This window comes from Cyprinus carpio, chromosome A21, assembly GCF_018340385.1.
Source record: "Cyprinus carpio isolate SPL01 chromosome A21, ASM1834038v1, whole genome shotgun sequence".
NCBI lineage: Eukaryota > Metazoa > Chordata > Actinopteri > Cypriniformes > Cyprinidae > Cyprinus > Cyprinus carpio.
Window position 1 is genome coordinate 679,548 of NC_056592.1, and position 24,646 is coordinate 704,193.

Genomic DNA, 24,646 nt, shown 5'->3' on the forward strand with positions numbered 1-24,646 from the left:
ATAATTGCATCTGTTTCAATCTTCAGTGTATTACAACAAATATAAAACTCTATTGCTGATGCTTATTTTATTTCTAGTGTCTTAAATTCTATTTCATGCAAGTGAAGTTATGAAGTATCAAGTTAATGTTGTTTAATTGTATCTCTTTGTTTTGGCTGTTGAACAGAAAGAATGAATGGAAATAAGGTCCTTGTAGGTCATTCCTTGTCAAATCAACGAAATTTCTGAAACATCCCCAGCTCAAATTAGATTTTTTCAATATTTTCTATAGAAAGATAAACATGTACAGTGAAATGAAAGTCAACATATTGAATGTCATGGATGAAGATTTATTGAGTAATCCACTATTTTGTAAAAAGGGGTCAAACATGAGGTTCAGAGCAAAATTACAGGAGGCTAAAAATGACTTGAGCGTTGTTATTTCTACACAGGGATTGGTAGTTCTATTAGTAAAATTAGTTAACTTTAGCAATCAATCTATGTTGCATTACATGCTAATGACGACTGTGCGTTGTTATTTATTCAAGGGGATCAGGAGTAGTATGAAATAAATAATTCTTTGCAATTTTTTTGTTAGTTATATGATATGGTAAATGCAATAGAAATAATAAAATTCCATTAAATACGAAGTGTCTGTATAATAGGCGTTTTAATTATTCAAATGTCTCGTTTAAGAAATGTCTACCAATTGATCAAACTGATCTGAGATCAGGTAAAAACCATAGACACTGGTTCAGTGGATCGATCTCAATGAAATCTCACGATTCACGGGTTCACAGAGATCACGGGCCCCTCGCAAACCTCTGAAATCTCAAAACGTTTCTAAACGGTGATGACGTAACGAAGAATCATTTACTGAAATCACGTGACTTTGGCAGTTTGATATGTGCTCCACTGATTCTTCAAGACTGCTCATAACTTTTTAAATTCAGTTACTTTAAATGGTATATTGGTCTAATTTGAATCTGAAAACTAAGACTGATTACATCTTGGTTAACTGCTAGTTAGTCAAACTAGTTAGATGGTAACGTGATAGTAACAATGGTTAATTTTCATAAGGGAAAAATATGACTCATAATGCAATAACATGTTCAGTATTAGAATTTTACTATAAAGATATTGTAATGATGTTATTGTTATAATCATCATGTTTATGAACATGATCAGTGGTTTATGATCATGTAATGACTCGTACACTTCATCCCCTCCCTCACAACATGAGTTTTTACCTGCTGAAACACGGTAAAGCCATGCTGCAGCCCTTCATCTGTTTATTATTACTCTGATGATTCTCTGTTGAGTAGTTTGTTAGTGCTCTTTATTTCTTTACTGCAGTGCAGATCAGACTCAGATGATCACCATGACAAGATTTACTGATGGGTTTTGATAGTAAAAATCTTGATTAGAGCATCTTTAGTGTTACATTTTACCACTAACAAAATAAATGGCAATTTTCTTTGAATGATGATGTTAATGTATCAATGCACAGCAAACACTGAAACAAAGTCACAACCTTAAACAGACAAACTAAGAAACAGCTTGAGACAATGAACGAGAAGATAAAACACAACCAGAGCTACAAACACAAAACTAAAGATGCCATATTTTGGTTGCGTGTGTGTGTGTTGATGTCCTTTCAGAATAAAAGTCCCAGCTCTCAGTCAGTCTGATGCACATCATGCTCCATTTCTTCAGATTTGTCAAGAGCTTCCTTTTTATCATCTGAAAATGAAAAAAGATATTACTATTGGTATTGTATTTTTACTGTTGTACTATAAAATAAAATGATTATTAATATCTCACCTCATCTGTGAATGTCTCTCTTTGAAACATTCGACTGAATCTCTGCAGGTCTGTCTGAATCGTGAGAAACTGGGAATTAAAAACACAAACAAATGATGGTTTTCCTCCAGTTCATATAGAGGGGATAAATGTTAAAGTTCAGGATCAGTTTATAGTGCTGCACCGATCAAAAAACTGAGGCAGACACTAGTCACCGATATTTTAACAATACGATCAGCCGATTCTGATCATCAATATTTATTTTTAAAGCATCAGATCAAGACTTTTCTGTTCTTGAGTGTCCATTGTCACGTTTACTTGCACAAAATGTACCACGCTCTACTATTTCAGACAATTTACTAAAGTGAATTAAAATCAGTTATGAATAGTTCTGTTGTAACTTTCACAGTGAAATCAACGAATAAACACCAGAGAACACGTGCAACAATATGCTCAAAAATAATCTTTTACAAGCTCCAAACTGCTCCAGTGAGAAAACATTCATGTCTATGAATTGTTTCCCATTTTGATATTCTGTTGTGATGCAAACCACTAATTATTATTGTTTTTACTCCCTGCTTAGCGTGGTGATGAGATACATAGCAGATTGTCATCACTCAGTGGATGGATGTCTAAGTGGTGCCCACAGAATAACATAGGTTTCATAGACAATTGGACACGCTTTTGGGGCAGACCTGACCTGTTGAAAAGAGATGGTCTTCATCCCTCCTGGGGTGGTGACGCTCTTCTCTCTAGAAATATGGCACATAGTCTTAGAGTTTGTACTTGACTAACTGGGGCCCAGGTCAGGAAGCAGACAGACTGGCTAAACCGACCGTCTGCTAGCCGCCTCCAGTCACAGAAGTCAGTTAATTCTCAGCACATAGAGACTCTTTCACCTAGATATCACACTATAGAGACTGTTGTTCTGTTCCTCGGGCTAGAAAATACAAAAAACGTCCAAACCAATTTAAGAGCAACAATTTAATTGAGGTTCAACAAATAAAAAACAGATGCAATACGGATAAACAAATGATAAAGCTTGGCTTATTGAATATCAGGTCCCTTTCTACGAAAGCACTTTTTTGTAAATGATATGATCACTGATCATAACCTAGATGTGCTCTGTTTGACAGAAACCTGGCTAAAACCTGATGATTACATTATTTTAAATGAGTCTACACCCCAAGATTACTGTTATAAACATGAGCCACGTCCAAAAGGTAAAGGGGGAGGTGTTGCTTCAATTTATGACAATGTTTTCAGGATTTCTCAGAGGGCGGGCTTCAAGTATAACTCGTTTGAAATATTGGTGCTTCATATAACATTATCCAGAGAAACAAATGTTAATGATAAATCCCCTGTGATGTTTGTGCTGGCTGCTGTATACAGGCCACCAGGGCACCATACAGACTTTATTAAAGAGTTTGCTGATTTTACATCCGAGTTAGTGCTGGCTGCAGATAAAGTTTTAATTGTTGGTGATTTTAATATCCATGTTGATAATGAAAAAGATGCATTGGGATCAGCATTTATAGACATTCTGAACTCTATTGGGGTTAGACAACACGTCTCAGGACCTACTCATTGTCGAAATCATACTCTAGATTTAATACTATCACATGGAATTGATGTTGATGGTGTTGAAATTATGCAGCCAAGCGATGATATCTCAGATCATTATTTAGTTTTGTGCAAACTTCATATAGCTAAAACTGTCAACTCTACTTCTTGTTACAAGTATGGTAGAACCATCACTTCTACCACAAAAGACTGCTTTGTAAGTAATCTTCCGGATCTATCTAAATTCCTCAGCATATCCAAAACCTCAGAACAACTTGATGATGTAACAGAAACTATGGACTCTCTCTTTTCTAGCATTTTAAATACAGTTGCTCCTTTACACTTAAGGAAGGTTAAGAAAAACAGTCTGACACCGTGGTGTAATGAACACACTCGCACCCTAAAGAGAGCAGCCCGGAAAATGGAGCGCAGCTGGAGGAAAAAACAAAACTAGAGGTATTTCGTATTGCTTGGAGGGAAAGTAACCTATCTTACAGAAAAGCATTAAAAACTGCTAAATCTGATTACTTTTTGTCCCTTTTATAAGAAAACAAACATAACCCCAGGTATTTATTCAATACATTGGCAAAATTAACGAAAAATAAAGCATCAACAAGTGTTGACATTTCCCAACATCACAGCAGTAATGACTTTATGAACTACTTTACTTCTAAAGTCGATACTATTAGCGATAAAATTGTAACCATGCAGCCGTCAGCTACAGTTTCACATCAGACAGTGCACTATAGATCCCCTGAGGAACAGTTCCACTCATTCTCTACTATAGGAGAGGAATAATTGTATAAACTTGTTAAATCATCTAAACCAACAATATGTATGTTAGACCCTATTCCATCTAAGCTCCTAAAAGTGGTGCTTCCAGAAGTCATAGATCCTCTTCTAACTATTATTAATTCCTCATTGTCATTAGGATATGTCCCCAAAACCTTCAAACTGGCTGTTATTAAGCCTCTCATCAAAAAACCACAAATTGACCCCAAAGAACTAGTTAATTATAGACCGATCTCGAATCTCCCTTTTCTTTCCAAGATACTAGAAAAGGTAGTATCCTCACAATTATATTCCTTCTTAGAGAAAAATGGCATCTGTGAGGATTCAGGATTTAGACCGTATCATAGTACTGAGACTGCTCTCCTTAGAGTTACAAATGACCTGCTTTTATCATCTGATCGTGGTTGTATCTCTCTATTAGTGCTATTGGGTCTTAGTGCTGCGTTCGACACTATTGACCACACTATTCTTTTGCATAGACTAGAACACTTTGTTGGCATTAATGGAAGTGCATTAGCATGGTTTTAAATCGTACTTATATGACCGCCATCAATTCGTAGCAGTGAATGAAGAGGTATCATATCGATCACAAGTGCAGTATGGAGTACCACAAGGCTCCAGTACTAGGGCCGTTACTCTTCATGCTTTACATGTTACCCTTGGGAGATATCATCAGGAAACACGGTGTTAGCTTTCACTGTTATGCTGATGATACTCAGCTCTATATTTCTTCGCGGCCCGGTGAAACATACCATTTTGAAAAAACTAACGGAATGCATAGTCGATATAAAAAACTGGATGACGAGTAATTTCTTACTGCTAAATTCTGAAAAACAGAGGTGTTAATTATAGGACCTAAAAGCTCTGCATGTAATGAACTAGAACGCTGTCTAAGACTTGATGGCTGCTCTGTCAATTCTTCGACATCAGTTAGGAACCTAGGTGTGATATTTGATAGCAACCTTTCCTTAGAAAGCCACGTTTCTAGCATTTGTAAAACTGCATTTTTCCATCTAAAAAACATATCTAAATTACGGCCTATGCTCTCAATGTCAAATGCAGAAATGTTAAAGGGGTCATGAAGTGTTCAGTCGACGGACAGCCAGTGGGTCTGTGTACAGGAAAATTACAATGCCACGCAGATGTGCTCAAACATATAAGGTTTTATCATTGCAAAAGCCATCGCTTCGAATGCATCACCCGCTACTTAACAGTTACGCTCAATCCACAAATGTTCTGGCTGGGGATGTTAATAATTGATCCATAGGCGTTGTCGTTAGCCAATCATAACAGTTGGCGTTAACACTGAACTCTTAAAGGGGAAACAACCCAAAAACAGACTGTTTGAATCAAAGGATGAGAAACAAGGGTGGGAAAATGTCATAATTCACTACATTTTAAAAGTTTTTTTTTAAAAAAAACTATAGTAATACTATAATTGCACCTAGGGGAACATAATAATAAAATAAAAAAACCCATGTCATGACCCCTTTAATCCATGCGTTTATGACCTCAAGGTTAGACTATTGTAATGCTCTATTGGGTGGTTGTTCTGCACGCTTAGTAAACAAACTCCAGTTAGTCCAAAATGCAGCAGCTAGAGTTCTTACTAGAACCAGGAAGTATGATCATATTAGCGCGGTCCTGTCAACACTGCACTGGCTCCCTATCAAACATCGTATAGATTTTAAAATCTTGCTTATTACTTATAAAGCCCTGAATGGTTTAGCACCTCAGTATTTGAGCGAGCTCTTGTTACATTATAGTCCTCCACGTCCACTCCATTCTCAAAACTCTGGCAATTTGATAATACCTAGAATATCAAAGTCAACTGCGGGCGGCAGATCCTTCTATTTAGCGCCCAAACTCTGGAATAACCTACCTAACATTGTTCGGGAGGCAGACACACTCTTGCAGTTTAAATCTAGATTAAAGACCCATCTCTTTAACGTGGCTTACACATAGCATACTAATACGCTTCTAATATCCAAATCCGTTTAAGGATTTTTAGGCTGCATTAATTAGGTAAACTGGAACCGGGAACACTTCCCATAACACCTGATGGTACTTGTTCACTTGTTTTTTAGTTGGATATCTACGCTCATATTAGTCTGTTTCTCTCTTATTCCGAGGTCACCGTAGCCACCAGATCCAGTCTGTACCCAGATCAGAGGGTCACTGCAGTCACCCGGATCCAGTATGTATCCAGACCAGATGGTGGATCAGCACCTAGAAGGGACCTCTAAAGCCCTGAAAGACAGCGGAAACCAGGACAACTAGAGCCCCAGAGACAGATCCCCTGTAAAGACCTTGTCTCAGACGACCACCGGGACAGACCACAGGAATCAGATGATTCTTCTGCACAATCTGACTTTGTTGCAGACTGGAATTGAACTGCTGGTTTCGTCTGGTCAGAGGAGAACTGGCCCCCGACTGAGCCTGGTTTCTCCCAAGGTTTTTTCTCCATTCTGTCACTGATGGAGTTTTGGTTCGTTGCCGCGGTCGCCTCTGGCTTGCTTAGTTGGGGACACTTCATTTACAGCGATATCGTTGACTTGATTGCAAATGATTGCACAGCTACTATTTAAACTGAACTGAGCTGCATGATGACATCACTGAATTCAATGATGAACTGCCTTTAACTGTCATTTTGCATTATTGACACACTGTTTTCCTAATTAATGTCTTTCAGTTGCTTTGACACAATCTTTTTGTTTAAAGCGCTATATAAATAAAGATGACTTGACTTGACTTGACTATTAGGCGTATGAATGATGCAAAGCAGGTACAGGGGCACTTTTTACCCCAAATACCATACTTTTACATATTCTTCCATTATTAAAAACTGTTGCTTTAATTACCTTAAACAGAACTGAAAATCATTAAGACCTTTTGTTTCAAAATATAGTCAATAATTTAAGTGATTCTTATTTGCTATTTAAATCTACAACATTTTCAGAAAACATTAAATATTAGATCAAATTAGCACTAAATCCACTTTGTGCTGCTGCCTGAGATCATATCAAGGATCAGCTGAATTTGCTCATGCCTCTTAAAAAGCGGCTGTTTTTGTAAGTGCTACAGCAACAATAGAAATATTTTATATAAGAATAAATCTTTTTTCTATAATCAGTGGTTCAGTAATGGAATAGTACATGTTAGTCAGCTCTTTAACGAGGAAGGTCTGCTTTTAGGTGTATAGAATTTCTTTCAAAATACAATATTCCAGTAACTCCTAAAGTGTTTGCCACAATATGGATGCTATTCCATCTGGTATTGGCATGTTTATAATTGCAAAAAATAATGTTGAGTTTATTTTAGCTTTGTACATTTAGTTTAACTGCACTGTTAAAGAGGGCGATTTTTACCATTTGACTGAACTATGTGCATGTATTTTAGACACTTACATTGTTCTTGCTCCATCCATGCAATAACTGTGTCCTCCTATCAACCGAGTTTCTATTTACTTACACTGCTGTGTGCTCTGCTAATATCAACGGTACAAACCATTTCAGGAGCTGACAAAATTACACTTTTGGTGAAAAAAGAAAATGTAGCGAAGTTGAATACTTAAGTTTTATTCTACTCAAGTAAAAGTAAAAGTCCCACAATTTAATTATACTCAAGAAAGTAGAAAAAAAAATGTACTCAAGTACTGTAATGAAAGTATTTGTAAATATAGCTGCAAGCAGCAATTACGGGGCCAAGCACTTCAGCGGCAAAATCAGGAGTCAAGCATGGCATGAAGCATCAGACCAAATGCAACAATGAGTAATAAAAGCAATTTTAGGATGATAGTAATTGAAATGGCTGAAAAATCATAAATACAACCTCTAGTAATATGATCAAATGGCTTATCACTTTTGACCAACAGGTGGCGCTTTAATCAAATCATTGTAGTGTGTTCTGTGTGAGGTGACAATGGCAGACACAAAGTTTGTTGTCATTATGTCAAAGCTTTGCAAAGATATAGCCTCAGACTCATTTTGGCACCATGCCTAAAATTTGTAATAGTGCTGTACGAAAACGGTTTTGTCAATCAACACGAAATGCATAACTGACTTTCAGCACAGTCTGAAGATGATCTGACTCTATTTTGGTGAAAATCGGACCAACAGTTGAGGAGGAGTTAGAAAAAGTAGGTTTTCAACATAAATCAAAATGGCAGACAGGGAGGTTTCCAAAGCAAAAATTGTTATGTATGTTGTCGGCACGACCCAAGGAATATTTTGAGACCAGTTTAATTACAATAGGCTAATGCAATCAAAAGTTATTAGCGTTTTTGAAAATTTCATAATTAAAGGTTAATGAATGGTTTATTACTCTTGGCCAATAGGTGGTGCTGTTACCAAATTGATGTGCCGTGGTCAGTGTGAGGTGACAATGGCACATACAAAGTTTGGTGTAAATATGTCAAATCTTTACAGAGATACAGCTCTCAGATGCAGTTTGGCATCTTTCCAGCAAATTCGTTCATGCGCTAAATGAAAACCGTTTTGTGAATTGACACAAAATACTTGATTTTTTGCCAGCTTGGTCTGAAGATGATCCGACCCAAATTTGGTGATATTTATTCTGACGGTCTAGGAGGAGTTAAAAAAAGTAGGTTTTCAACATTAATCAAAATGGTGGACAGGACGTTCAGCCAATATTGGCAAAATTGGTATCGGTGTTCTCGGTATGATCCAAGGAATCTACCAACATCAGTCTCATTACAATTGGTTAATGTAAGCAAAAGTTATAAGCATTTTTCTAAATTTCACTATAATTTTGTCCACAAGGTGGCGCTGCCCCCAAACTTTTTGAGTACCATGAGGTTATGGAGACGAAGATTTTTGATGAATGGCTGACATGGGAAAACTGGACATTGTTCAATTCGACATGATGCACCGAATCTGTAAAGACCAGTTTTGTGATTTTTGGCCAAACCATTCAGAAGTTTTGAGCAAAAATATGTATTTTTCATATCTCCTGACCACGAGGGGGCACAGCGTCGAAACACTATAGGAAGCCTTAGGTCATGTTTGTTACAACACACACCAAGTTTGGTCTCAATTAGAGTGACCACCTGTCCCGCTTTACGTTGTACTGTACAGCAATTTTACCCTTTGTCCCGCCTCACGCAAATTGAGCATCTGTCCCGCTTTTTCATTCGACCCTGCCTAATAAATACACAGATACGTCCATAGGCGTACTGTTAACTTATGTCCAATAGTTCAGAGGAGAGCAATAAAAGCGTTAGTCGATAGGCTGAGTCGTACGTCAATCAAACTGTTGACTGGTACACGAACGCCTCCTCAACATTGTCAAACAATCTGAAATTGGAGAGCGCGCGCGCGCTGTTCGGTCAGGTTAAGCAGCCATGGCCAGTGTGGCCATGAAAAAGAGAAGATGCACTTTAGAGCTTAAGATCTTTGCCCGATCGGGCTTAATTTATATCATTTTACACGGGCTCGAGCTTGCGCTCCGGTTTGCGAGGTAAATGAGCGGTAATGTGATGTGTTTCGATTAGCGCGAGAAAGATGTGAAAATGTATGCTGAGTAAGTGAAACGGAGGCTTGCCTCTGGCGATTACGTTTTGGTTGCACCAGCAACTAAAGCAAAGTCTGAGTTTTGACCATGTTTATAATGAGAATAATGAGCCAGTGGGTTATATTGCTGGACGCACCATCAGTGAGCGCAGGAACGCGCTGAAGCCATCTACAGTGGATTCAATAATTTTCCTCCACAAAAACATGTAGGCCTAGCCTAATCTTGGTGAGTATTCCCTATTCTATATCAAAGTATAGCCATTCTTATCAAAAAAGATTTTGGTTTACCTTATTTGCACTGAAATAGTTAAACTTTCTATAGGCAAGCCCTAAATATTTTGCACTGTATAGGCTTAGGCCTTATATTTTGTTGAACTTAAATAGGCTAGGCCTAATATGTTTTTGTGTCTTGTATTTTAAGGTGAATTTGATTCACTGAGAGCATTTTTTTTAGTTTTGTAATGCCTGGTCCTTTGGACAGTTGACTAATTTGATAGTCCCAATAAAGACGAGATGTTGCAAAATTAGTGTTTTGTCTTTTATAGGCCTAGGCCTAGGCCTATGCCTTAAGCTGTAGAAACTTTGGGTGATATTTTGGGTCAGGTAGTGTCTTAATCTTTTAGTCGGTGGGTTTAAAAAAATGTTTCTTGGTAAATTAGATAGACAATATATCTTAAGTTTAAAGTTATTACGTCTGTCCCACATTGTCCCACTTTACCATGCTACTTGTCCCACATTTTGTCTGACTGGAGGTGGTCACCCTATTCTTGATAATTTATGTATGGAGTTTGTCTTTATAGTCTCATATGCTATTTTGCATGTTTTTCGTAGAATTTGTTCGCGTGGTGTTGAAGTGAGTTTTGAATTATCAACTTGAATTCCATAACTTTTTGACAGCATGGTATGAAGATGATCTGGTACAAAAATTCGTGACAATCGGTTCAATGGCCTAGAACGAGTTCGAAAAAGTAGGTTTTACGAAAAAATTAAAATAGCAAAAAAAACTCAAACTTACGATTTTTGAATTTTGGTGTCCATTCGACTGGTCATGAGCCAAGGAATCAGAGGAAAAAAGATTTTTACTTTTGTGGTTTACGGTTCAAAAGTTATTAGCATAACATTTTTTAAATTTTGGACAAGTGGTGGCGCTAGAGAGTTTGAGTTAGAGACTCCAAATTTGCTATGGTTAATGATGGGACTGTCCTTTATCAGTGTGCCAAATTTCACAACTTTCCCGCGAGCGGTTCTATGGGCTGCCATAGACTTGCGGCGGAAGAAGAAGAAGAAGAAAATCACGCTAACGGATACAATACCTTTGGTGCTTGGCCCCTAATTAGTTACTTTCCACCTCTAGACTAAACCGAGCAAACGGAACCAGCTGCTGATGAAAGTCATGCATGTGCTGCTTTATCATAGAGATCATAAACACTCACAGTTTTGTCTGTCTCCATCAGCGCTGCTCCGTCTGACTCGACTCTTGCTCTGTTTCTCTCCTGCTTCAGTAGATTGACTCTCCTCCTGTTTGCTGCTCAGTTTCTGATTCCTGCAGTTTGCGATGTTCCGCAGATGTTCTGCCATGTGTTCATTTCTGTTGCAAAACGTACAATTTAGAGTCAAAGTGAAGTTATAAAAGCGAAGGCATTTATCAGTAAGTCTAATTCTTGTGTAATACAGATTTACATTTCAGTGTATAAACGCTTCATAAACAATTAAAGAAAGTTGTTTTAATCACCGGTGATGATGATGATCTGGAGTCAATCTTTACTGCCGTTCTGATATTTCTGCTGCTGCTGCGGAGCTTTTTGTAGTTCTGCACAGGTCAATGAAAAAACCGCAAAGACCGCTGTCAGTTATACAGCACCTGATGGTGTTTACTGATTGCAGCACACGACTTGAATCACCCACGGGCTGCCAGTAAACCTGCTGGGCTGCGGTGGAACAGCTTGCCTTGAGAACATCTCAATATTAGCCTCTGGTGCAGTGTTTTCCAAATGGGGTGCCGTGTAAAAATGCTTTTAAGATTTTTAAATAGCTAAAATGTTCAAAAAAGCATCTATTGTATGATATCCATTTCTGATGTCGCCAGTAATTAGAGATGCACCGACATTTTCACTTTCTGCAGATTTAGGCTTGCCATACAGGTTTCACTTTCACGTGCGTGGGCTTTGAATAATAGTTTCGCTTCCGTTCATGCTCATCAGAACAGCAAAACACGCTCAAAAATCGAGCGGACAGGAATAATCTATGTACTACACCCTTACGAAAAAGAAGTTTATTCAAGTGTGCTATTAGTATACTTCTTTAAAAAAAAAAATATTAAAGTATGCCTTTAGTTTACTTTTTATGTACTTCTCAGAAATATACTTAAAATGACATTTAAGTATACTTGACTTATACTTACAAAAAGTCTAAATATACTTGAACTTTACTTAAGTATACTTAATAAAATAAACTTGAAGTATACTACTTTTTGGTAAGGGCAGTATTGATTCTGTTTGCTGTAACATGACGTGTGTAATATGGGCAACTCTGGTAACACTGCTCTCTCATTCATTGATCTGTTAAACGCTATGTTATGATCATGTGTTCTGGTAATAATAGCTTTCTAGGACTAAACATTATTTGGACATAATTAGCCTAGTAGAAAAAAAGAAAACGTAATCTCTTAATAGCCCTACTGTTAGACCTACCTGAAAAACTAAAAAGCAATTTATTTCATTTGTATCGTTATTATTTATTGTGCTTTCATTAGTAATTTGTTTATTTGTTCTCATTTTATTACTGACTGCTTACTTGTCATTTTTTATTCAATTCAAAGTTTGAAATCAAGCTATCTCTTGCTACTGCAACAAAATAACCCCACTGTAAAATCAGAAATATACTGAGTGAGCAAAACTTTGTGAGATAGCTAGTTATAATAGTAATTAAACAATGTTTATATATAATTAAAAGCCTACATAATAATCTGTCATATAAATTGGTCTCTTCATTAGAAATGAGCCTACTGATTGCCACCATTGATGGACAACATTTTTTATAATATTAAAAATACATTACAGTATATTCTGCAGTTCTTCCCTGCTTTCATTTCGAAGTATCATATCAAAGTTAGAAATTCAAGTATTGTTACAAAATTAATTTAGTAGGGTGCCACAAATTTGTTAAAGGGTGCAGCGGCTAAAAAAGGCTGGGAAACACTGCTCTGGTGGGACGTTGATGTAAACAGCATCATTAATCAGACGTAGTTATTTAATAGCCTGTATCAGGGGTCCTGGAGGGCCGCTGTCCTGCAGAGTTCAGCTCACACCTGTCTGGAAGCTTCAAGTATACCTAAGAAGAGCTTGATGAGCTGGTTCTGCTGTGTTTGATTAGAGTTGGAGCCCTCCAGGACTGAGTCTGGTGACCCCTGGTCTATATGCACCAGCATATACTACAGCCCCCTTTTTAGCACATTTAAGAGAAGATGCAGGAAAAGAAAAGAAAAAGAAAATACTCCTCCACCAACAGCTTACAACCAGATGGCAGTTCATGTGGAGAAGCTATTTGTTTGCAGTGAATGTATCCGTTATTAATCAATAGAGTATGCTACTTGGACTTTATCTGTTATTTCCCCACAGTTTCCTAGTTTACAAAAGCACTTCTAACAGAAAACACTAGAATCTTCTCATGTTACTAATGAGGCCACTATTGCACTCATACATGAAGACATTGGTAAATGTCCTCAGAATTAATAGGGTTTATTTATTTATGTATTTTATCCAATACAGTGGATTGTGTATGATGAACAACAGAATGTGTACTTTATCACTGAAATGGTTAAACAAATCAAGTGCAAAATATAAATAAATATGTATACTATATAATCAGGGATGGGCAGTATTTCAGATAATATAAGGTGAGGATGTCATGGTCACTGTACTTGTTGATTAAAGTTAAAATATAGTGCATCATTCAGATTTGCCTTCAGTTAACATTGAAGATGAAAAGAACACAGAATAGAGTGGAATCATTACTTAAGCATTTCTGAAATTTTGTTTCATTTCTGTTTTTTAGTGCACCTTTTCCCCCTTTTTATTTACCTGGGGATGTCATAATATCTGTGATCCAGTATTTCAGCATGTATCATGTACAGTATGTTATACAGAAATATACCAAAATATACAGTAATACAAATATATACATTATACATGAAAGGCAGTGCAATATGAAAGAAATAATTTTGTAAACACAAAGGTCTCTGTGTAATCCAGAGGTTATTAATGATAAAGAGCAGCAGCAGCAGCAGCAGCAGCGAGGTAATACAGTTATTAGTTATCAGAGAAAGAAACGTTCAATAGTCTGTTTCAGATTGAGTCTGAGAAAAGTCCAGGAACTCAAGAGATTGAGTCTGAGATGATGATGTTGTTCTGGTCTTGATCCGCTGGTGTCTGGACTCTTAAGAACATCTGTATCAAACTTTACCAGTCGCTTTGGATCATCTGAGACTAGAAATCATGAAAGGATATAGATTATTCCCATTGTTTTTTAATTTATAGTTTTTTAGTATTATCAAAGTATTACATCAATAAAAGAATCACACATCTGTAAATATTTCATTCATCTGTGACTGCAGAAAGCTTGAATCTGTTTGATTATCACTTTATGACAAGACTGACTAATATCTAGCAAGATAAGTTTCATAATGAACAACACTTACAGTCTGGCCTTCTTCTCTCCATACTCCCACATCTAACAAGCCTCTGTCTGCTTTTCTCTCCACTGGTTTGTGTTTCATTTCTGGCCTCTGTTTCTCTCTTTCCTCTTGTTTTTTGCTCCTCTGTGGTTTCTGATGCTCCAGCAGCTTTCTGCATGTGTGAATTTGATTTTTTTTTTATTTGATTTTTTTTATTTGATTTAATTTTTTTTTTATTTATTGTTTTTTTTTTGTACTTATATTTTTGGATTGTTGACATAAAATAATTGTGTGTTAGTGTGTATGTGTTCCTATTGGTCAGTGTTAGAGGAGCTCAGCTTAGCCTGACAGTTAGCCTGCTCTGGACCAGATTAGTTTCTCAGCATAATTTACTAGAGTGACTGAGTTTGAGCTATGGTAATTTTGCTTTATGAAACCAAATCAAGTGAAAATAAGTCAGACTAACTGAAATAAGGCTTATTTGGTAAACTTGTTTTATGAAACAGCCCCCAAGTGCTTCTCAAGAATAAATATTTACTTCATGATTGAAATGGTGTTTTGTATAGCATTCATCTTAGATTCTAACATTCAAAAATTTTATGTACAGAAATAATTGCCCTATTTTACTCATTTCTATAGCATTTAAATTAGGAAAACATAATGATGAGATTTATTTTAATGCATTTATGACTGATCCATGGTTTTACGCATATTCTTCACTCAGGAGATGATGGAGATTTACTAGATATAAAACATCTTCATCATCAGCTGACGGGTGAATCCAGAAAGAGTCTCTGGTAAGAACAGAAATCCTTCTCTTCATTTGCTGTAAATCTGGAGAAGCAGAGAGATCTTGTGTGAAATCAGAAACGAAGCACATGAGAAAGCTGAGAATAAAAGTGATTATTCTGTCAGAAACACAAAAGCACAAGCACAGACTGTTTTAGGAGATGAAGCACTGAGCAAAGGTTTGGAGTGAATCATGAACAGAATTGATTGGAAATCAGAGTTATTTTGTTTTTGATAAATGTGTTGTTATTTGAAGTAAATTTGGGAAATTAATTAGTGATGGATTCCAGTCAGCAGATCTACTTCAATCATGTCTCAAACATTCTGTCTGTGTTCAGTGATTTCTCACAAACTCTTGTGACTTTATGAAATGAATCCAGTAGAGATCATCATATCAGCTGCTGAAGGGAGATCTGTGTGTGTTCCCTTTCAAGGGAACTTTGAACTGCATCCTCTAGGGGTTGCTATGGGGAACACCTTGTCGTGACCCGTGTCTGAAGCATACAATGAAAAAACACCAACGAGATGGTCGGCGTCAGCCTCTGATGTCACTACCGGTGTGACTATAAAACAGGCACCGGGAAAACACGTCATTCACTTCTTCGTCTGAAGCTTGCGTCCGAAGCATGGCAGGGAGATAGAGGACGCAGTGTCTCGTTCCCTATTCAGGGAACCATGGTTACATTCGTAACCTGAGACGTTCCCTTTCAAGGGAACTTCGGACTGCGTCCTCTAGGGGTCGCTATGGGGAACAGTATACCCACGCCGCCATGCTGAGGGGAGTGGAGGCCAGAATCATGGCGAACACTAAGTACCAACTCTACCATTTCAATGGGAGTTGCCCCCGGGACGTTTCATCTAGATTTGCAGTAAAACTTGAAGAAATACTTCTAATAATTCTAAATGAAACTGAAGTATGATGATTTCTCTTCTAGCTTCATCTGATCTGATCCTCTCTGATACATCAGAACGACTCTTCACTGCTCCGTCTGGATCACCAGAGACTGTTAATTAAGAAAACAGACTCATCATCATAATGTAGATACAGCGGCTGGACTGATGCTACAGATTCAGATCATGTGCACAATCATACACCATTCCAACTCAGAAGCATGCACAAACAAATAACATTAATAAAATACATCCCATGTGATTGATTCATTGCTGTTTTTATGTTATTCCTGTCAGCTAGTCTTCATGCATACACTATTAAAGATAGATCATGATTGATTTCACATGGGTTTAATTAGTCTGAATCATCCTCACATCAGGACTCCAGAATGAAAGATTTCATCATGGTGTTAATCACACACAACACCATTCATTTGATTTAAATATATATATATATATATTCTTGTTTGCACTGGTGAAATGTATAAATAAGGCCAGTGACACACACTTCATTACCAGAAGCACTAATGATGTAGATGCTGTAGCTCTACTGCTCGAGTGTACATGAAATTAAATATACAGTTTCCACAAAAATACATCTAAAGTAAAAGTATGTTAAAGTATCATGTTAAAGTGTCTGACCTGTGATGAATGGAGATGTAGAAATATCCAGAATCTGAATAGAAATAAAGATCCACAGAGAAGATCTCAGAGTGAGTTTAAGACACTGTTGATTCATCAGTCAGTGGGTCGTTATTTATTATATAAAGACTCCGCCTTCATTGTTGTGTGTAGCATTCCTGAGACAGTAACAAGTGTCATAACACTCCACAGTATCTGTTGCTCATTTCCCCTCTGTACTTACAAGTGTTTAGTCTAGATGTAGAAAAGGGGAAATGAGCTTAATGTAGAAACATTGCTCATGTCCCATTTTCTGCACTTTAAAACAAAAAACAAAAACAAACAAACAAAAAAAAAATACTGCTTCAGCACACAGATGACATAAACAGTTTAAAGACAGTGGTTTTAGTTCAAGAGCAAGTTTATTTGATTTCATCCATGTGACTAAACCAGTAACAGATAGTCAACCGTAACCTGAAAGCAATTCAAGACACATTTAATCATTCGGTTTGATTACTGTAGTATCACAGCACTTCAAGATGCTCAGCAAAAAGAACAATGGAAGAGATGAAAATGAAGGTAGAAATGACAGGAAATGAGATGAAGTGAGAATGACAGAAAACAGAAGGGGTTTGTGGTATAGTAAGTGCAGCAAGAGATGAGGTGCACAGGAACTGGAGGGTGTTTCACAGTTATCAAAATAATAAACAAAACAATTTCAGATTCAAACAACAAACCACAGACCAAGAAGTGCATGTGAGCGGGCTTTCCCTGGAAGCATGCTGCTTATAACAAAATGGAGAAATAAGTGACCTAATTTATAAATATTAAACCTTTTTAACATTATTAATATCAGTGGTGGACAAAGTACAAAAATCAAGTTCTTGAGTAAAAGTACAGATATATACTGTATAATAAAATATTACTCCAGTAAAAGTATGAAGTTATTTAATTTTACTTGAGTGAAAGTACAAAAGTATTTGATTTTTAATGTACTAAAGTAAAAATTATTGATTGATGAATGATTATTTTGTCATTTTGTATAGGCTACTTATATAATTTAATTGTATATTATATATTCTGTTCAAAATCCCTGTGTTTCTCTGAGAATAATTGTTGATATGGTCTTCACTGATGAGAGAGATGCAGAAGTATTCACTGTGAAGCTTACACAGAGACAAAACTGATTTACCATCAGTGATCTGATGTTCAGCAGTGAGAAAAAACATTTTAAAGTTTGTTGTTTTGCAGAACATCACAGTAAATATGATATGAGAATAAGGCCTGTTGTTAGGGATTACATTTTATTTAAGGAAAATGTAATAATATTTTCATAATGACATTGTTTTTTCTTCAAACCTAGTCTGTGGTAAAATGCCCTGGACACCCTGGCATCACTTCCCACTGTGATAATTACTGTATTTACCATGTTCTGAACATCACATCCATGCATAAGTCATTAACTGCACAATGGTTGTCATAATCTGTGGACGGGAGTCTGTGGCCTGTGTTTCCTGTGTTTTATATTGCTGTAAAATATTCTTGCCTTTTCTTTTTTAATCACAATGTCATTATACTGTCATTTGTTGACAGAACAACAGAAGAGCAGCTGCAAATCCTATCCAGTCCCTTGCTCTTAATATCTCACACGTGTAACTTTGTGTTGTTGAAACAGAAACCATTCAGAAAACTGGAGCCTTGTGTGTTTCAATCACTGTCAGCAAAATGTAGCCACAGTCTAACACTGACACTTTTGACCAAGATGTTTGTAAACAATGACACAAGGACTTTTGATATTATTGATATGATGAAATAAGTCACAGGCTTTTCAAGGTAATCCATTGTGTGCTGCTGTTGGCTGATTTATTTATTTTATTCTATTTCTATTTCTAGAAATGCACTTACTGGTTTCCAAATATTTAGGATGATTTGAAAAATGTACCACCAAAAAAAAACCCCTGAAACTAAAAGCATTTTGAGTTTGAAAAACTAGTTGTGCCACAAAACAGCACTTTTAATTCAGTGTCAGTAATGTAGAAAAGGTATTGAACAGGACATTAGGATATAATGCAGTAACTATGAATGCTGGGGAGCCCCTGATCCTGAGGGTGGAGTTTGTGTTGCCTTCTTGTGTTTATCATCTAAAACTAAGACCATTTTAGACAATGCATAATAAAGAACTCAATCGCTCAAGACGTCAAGTGAAGCCACATTATGCACATTAGAAGAACATTTTGCAGATTTTACAGAGACTAAAAGACTTCTGCATTTTCCTCAAACCAAGTGACATTTCTAGTTTTTTAAAGAGTCAACCACTTGAACTCAATGAGGGAAGATGTACTTCTTCTTTTCATAACAGTATCAGTGCTTCTTTAAAAAAAAAACCTTCTGAACAGATTGCAAACAATTGTGTTATTATTTTAATAACTGCTGCTGATGTATGTTAGCTCTCTTTATCTCTTTACTATAGTGCAGCTCAATATCACCCGATGACAAGATGACAAGAAATCAGTATAAATGAAGCATATTAAGTGTTTTGTTCCAAAGATTCACACTGCACACAGACACACACACACACACACACACACACACACACACACACACACACACACACACACACACACACAGACACACACATACACACACATGTAAGGAGTGAAATTATTTCCTTATGAAATGAATTCTTTGTGAAGCCAGACTTTCAGGAACTCTCGCAATGCAGATGCAGATGCACCAAAACAATGGGCTTTGATCTCCTCGTGGAGCCAAACAAACAGATAGGAAGATCTGGAAGAAAGACCATTTGTTCTTTGGTACCTTCACCCCTCCTTCCCCCCAGGGCACATGGTCCAGGCATCTAACAGTTGTTACGCTCACATAAAACATTTACTATATCTTCAGGATTCATGACTGTAAACTTTTCATGTTTGGTATCATTTTAAAGGTTTCTGTGCGATTGGTAAAATGGTCTCAATTTCAAAGTAGTCATTTATATTATGAGAAAGATTGAACACTTTTGTAGAATTGTGTTCTGCTGAGGAGGGTGTGTGTCCCCCTTTAGGGGTCTGTGAGAATGTTTATCTCCAGGAAGGTGTGACCCTGATGTGACCACGGGAACCTAAAAAACCAAAAGGTCTTTTATGGTTTTACAGCTGATTTGAAGATTATTTGTTGTCTGGTCTGAGTATTTAAGGGAAGTGACAAAACACTACTGCGCGATTCTGTAGCCAGAAAGCCCGTAGTGTGGAGTGTATTTCATATGCTCCATACTATGTATCTTCCTGAAGTCAGGTATACTATTATGTAATTGTGTTAAAGCACATTGTGCCTACAGAGCACACTGTATAGTTGTTTGTGCTACTACATGTACACATTGGCTAGTTAAGTTTATTTCTCTAAAACACCTGAGTGCTTTGCTATGCATTTTAGACCATGTGTCTTAAATTAGGATAACTGATACATGTGTGACTATGTTAAATTTGTGTGCCTCCTGCATGGATCACTTGGCCGTTCCTCATATGGCTATAGTGTCTTTGTGCAGGAGCAAAGTTGCAACACAACTACAATGTGATTTACAATTACACTATCCTTTCTAAATTGGCTTCTTATTATTTTCATGTAATTGGCATGATACAATTTTACCTGACTGATAATAAATTGTTATATTTGATTTATTCTGCATTATTCTTAATTCATTATTACTAGTAGATTAAAGCGAAGGTATTACCTCAAATCTGTGTTCAGGATTGTTCATACGAAAGGTTTAATAGATGGAGCATGGGGCACATCAATTGAGTCCATTTCGATTTCTGACTATCACTGTCTTAAATAAGTTGCAGTTTTCGTAAAATATATAAAAACTATGCTTCTTGTACGAGTAAGCAGGGGGCGCGACGACCGACTTAAAGGTAGATATTTACCCTGCATCCAATGTTTAAGATCAGACTGACGAGTTTGTGTCCGGGAAGAGCATTCAATCGGCCGAAATGTTACTTCTAAAGCGATAAAGGGGCTGCAGTGAACGAATAATTGAAAGTATGGGATATTCAGAATACTCAAATATCTAAATTAATAAACAATCGATATCTGTGATCAGCCTTTGATAGAAATATTGCCTAAATTTAATGATCACGTGAAATTGGAGTCAGATTAAACATGGAGCTAGACTAAAATTCAAACTAAATCCTGATAAATTCAGAAGCGCAAATAAAAGACCGAATACGCATTAAACCTTTGACCAGGCCGCTGGATTCCGCTTTTTGGGCTGGCGGGTGGATCCTTACACACACACACACACACACACACAGACAGACAGACACACACAAACAGACATACACACACACACACACACACACACACACACACACACACACACACACACACACACACACACAATAACCTGAAACATGAGCATCAGCGCAGGCCTGGTCCTGTACAAAGCCACTGAAACTCAGATAACAAAAAGAAACACAGAGCAATAATCAGTGCTTAAATTATAGATCAAAACAAACATAAGAAACCTTCAAAAGCTCATAAAAAGTGATCTCATCAGTGAGTGAAAATGCTGTTAATAACATTCAGTACACGGTTCCTCTCACAATACATGCAATAAACACAACACTAGCCCACATTTAAGATACACAGAATCAGACACGACTGTTATGCACAGAAAAACAAATATGCATTATGAAACATTTCCATCGGATATTAATACTTCAGCACTCAGTGGAGAGCAAATGAAAATACATTTTAAACAAAAAAAGAAAAGTTGATCTACCATTTGTGTAAAGTTCAGTATTTTATATATATATATATATATATATATATATTTTTTTTTATAGTCAGACTTACAGTTTTTTACAGATGCTAGGACACATTTCTCAATACTAAGGTCACTTTTGCAGAACTCTTCACACAGTGAGCACAACAGAAGTCTATGTGGGCTAAACTGAGGATCAATGATCATTGCTTTGGCAAAAAATGCATTCAATAACTACATCTCTCAAATTTCATGAATTCTTTTCTCACTCAAACACAACAACTGCCAAAACTCTTTGTACGTACAGGCCAATTTGCACATGCTTACATACTGTTTTCAAAACTGTTAAACTTATGTTCAAAACAATAACATAATACAAAACTGAATAAGACAGCAATTTGCTACATTTCTACAGTAATATTTTAATGAAATATATTTTAAATCTTAAAATTAAATGCTATAAAAACAATTGGACCAGCCACAGCTGATTCTCATTGTAGATGAACATCTACACAGGTGTTACTCTTTCAATTTCATTACAAAAGGAGACAACTGCTGAATAGTTTTGTATTGTGATGTAAACATGTCTGATTCATTCCGGTAACATATATTGCAGTGAATTATAAACAGAGATGTGTCCTTGTTTTACACAAGAAAACACTGTATGATGCTACATGTTGTTAGTGTTTTTTAGGTCATTGTTTTGTGGGTGACAAAGTGTGTTTGTCGGCTGTCAGCCTTTGCTAGTGTTCTGGAAGAATGAGTTGATTTGAGAGCTGAATAAAGTGTTTTGGTAGTTGTAGTGCATTTTGAATGTGAAATGAACTGCTTTGCCAAGCTGAAAGTTGGTTAGGAGAACTGTGTGAAGAATTTTGCAAAAGTGACCTAAGTATTGAGAAATGTGTCCTAGCATCTGTAAAAAACTGTAATAGTTCAGCACTCAGTGGAGAGCAAATGAAAATATATTTTAAACAAACAAAAAAAAGTTGATCTACCATTTGTGTAAAGTGCAGAATTAACACAAAATTTTTAATTATTTGCTGGATTTTTTCCATATATTATAGAACAGAAGATGAAACTGTGTTGAAGATAAAATTTTTGAAACCGTTTGATCTTAAAAATCATAAACAGTTTGGTCATTATGTTAATAATATTATATATATATATATATATATATATATATTTTATAGTCAGACTTATTGCAATTTTTGAGGAAACCGATTCAATTGAGTGAGTCATTTACACTTGAACCGCTCCGATTGAATCAAACTCGTGACTTCGATCATTCAGTTCAAGTGATTCACTGACAGAAACAGATCAGAAGAGCATTTTATTTTCAAATCTCAACATCGCTTGTTAAAGCAATAAGCCCCAAGAAGCCGTGGTTTACAGTGAATTTATAACAGCTGAGGGATGTTGTTAGACACGACAAGATTTGTCTCCTAAATTGTTGAGTTATGAGCTACTTTTAACCTTTTTTACCTCTGCTATAAGTTTTGGAAGTTGATTAACAGATTAAAAAATCAGATGTTTTTTTTTCCAGTCAGCAGATCGACTTCAATCATGTCTCAAACATTCTGTCTGTGCTCAGTGATTTCTCACAAACTCTTGTACATACATGACATGGGAACAAAAAAAAACTATTAAATAAGTAAGACTAAAGAAGAAAACAAAATTATAATAATGTGGTAAAATCTGGAACAGAAGATTTATGTACAGATTTGTTCATAGCAGCTTCACATAAAATGAAAGTTTCTACATTACAGTTAATACTGATTAGTTATCAGAGGTCACTGTCAGAGTAATGTGAATATTTGGGTGGGCTCTCACACATTTGCCCATACAGATGATGGACCGCCGTCTGTCCAGGGATGTCTCCATGTCTTGTATTATATAAATATTCACTATGAAGTGCAGGGAAACTGTGATGAGCAGAATGTTGTCAGTGAAGTGCAGCAGGAGGATCTGATGTTGAAGAAGGGTTTTTTACTCTGTTAGTTTGTGATCAGATGAGTCTGAAGAAGAGTCCCGGAGCTGAAGAGACTGTAGTCTGAGTGATGGAGTCTGTGATGATGAAGATGATGATGTTCAGGTCTTCATCTGCTGGTGTCTCAGTGATGTTGTGTTCTTGAGAACATGCTGAAGGGTTTTGACGTGACAATCTCACCTCTGTTTTAATGTCAGAATGAGACCTCACAGGTCCGTCTGGATCATCTGACACTAGAAATCACAAACATATATCAGATTATCCTCATTGTTTTGGATTTGAATTGTTCTCATAACACATTCTATCATTTACACATTTATCATCTAGATTCTAGATGACTGCAGAAAGTCTGATGAATGTGTCACTTAAAAACAATAACAGTAAATGTAGTGAGAAAAAATGTTCAAACACTTACGATCTGGCTTTAGTTTCTTCATACTATCACTCTGTTTCTGTCTCTGTCTCCGTCTCCCTCTCTGTTCCTGTCTCCCATCTAACAAGTCTCTGTCTGCTTTTCTCTTTTTCTACAGCTCATTTATGTCTGTTAAATCACACAGATGACATACAGTAAGTGGTTTACAGAGTGATTGATGAGTGAAAAAAAATGACAATTCTAAAATAGGTATGTTTTTTGCTGAAAGAACAACAAAAGAGGAAACAAAAGTGCAGAAGTAAATATTAACCAACAGCATCAACTATTTCCCTGCCATTAGTAATGATTTGGTAAACTGTTTATATATATATATATATATTTATTATATATATATAGATTTCTGTTTTCTCCACGTATGAAATGAGTCCAATGACTACCAAATCCTAAACCTACCAGATTTTTATCATCATCATCGTCATCATATCTCTGCCCTGTCAGATGGTCAGAAATTTATATTTTGAGATTTCAGTTTCATATTGTAATACACAATATTAATAAATGAATGAATAAAATCTCTTCACATACTACTACTGCTACTACTAATAATAAAGATAATGTTTTAATCACCTTGTGATGAACGGAAGAGAGGAAACATCACAGTATCTACAGTATCTGTAAACGCTGTGCAACTTGAGCTTCCAAATGAGGATCTGGAAGTTTATTACCCTATCAGAACACGCCAGTACTGACGAAAACACAAACTGCCAATCATATCTAAGGAGGTGTGGTTATTGGCAAAAGTAAAATGTACTGATTGATGAATGTTTATTTATTTAGCAATTTTATATATATATTGTATTTTTTAACAGGAGGATAATGGACAATG

The 24,646-nt window shown here is 36.3% G+C and overlaps 3 long non-coding RNA genes across 3 annotated transcripts in view; 1 reads left to right on the plus strand and 2 right to left on the minus strand.

Moving 5' to 3' along the window:
- Nucleotides 1-24,646, minus strand: part of LOC122149253 — an 85,144-nt gene that overhangs the window by 19,333 nt on the left and 41,165 nt on the right. The gene's annotated exons all lie outside the window — the stretch shown is intronic.
- Nucleotides 608-11,791, minus strand: LOC122149254. The gene is made up of 4 exons (XR_006162875.1): nt 11,401-11,791; nt 11,102-11,256; nt 1,804-1,872; nt 608-1,722 (listed from the first exon to the last, which is right to left on the minus strand). It is a non-coding gene; the product is annotated as an uncharacterized LOC122149254 (long non-coding RNA).
- LOC122149255 lies at nt 14,912-16,191 on the plus strand. Its single transcript, XR_006162876.1, has 2 exons — nt 14,912-15,137; nt 16,065-16,191. It is a non-coding gene; the product is annotated as an uncharacterized LOC122149255 (long non-coding RNA).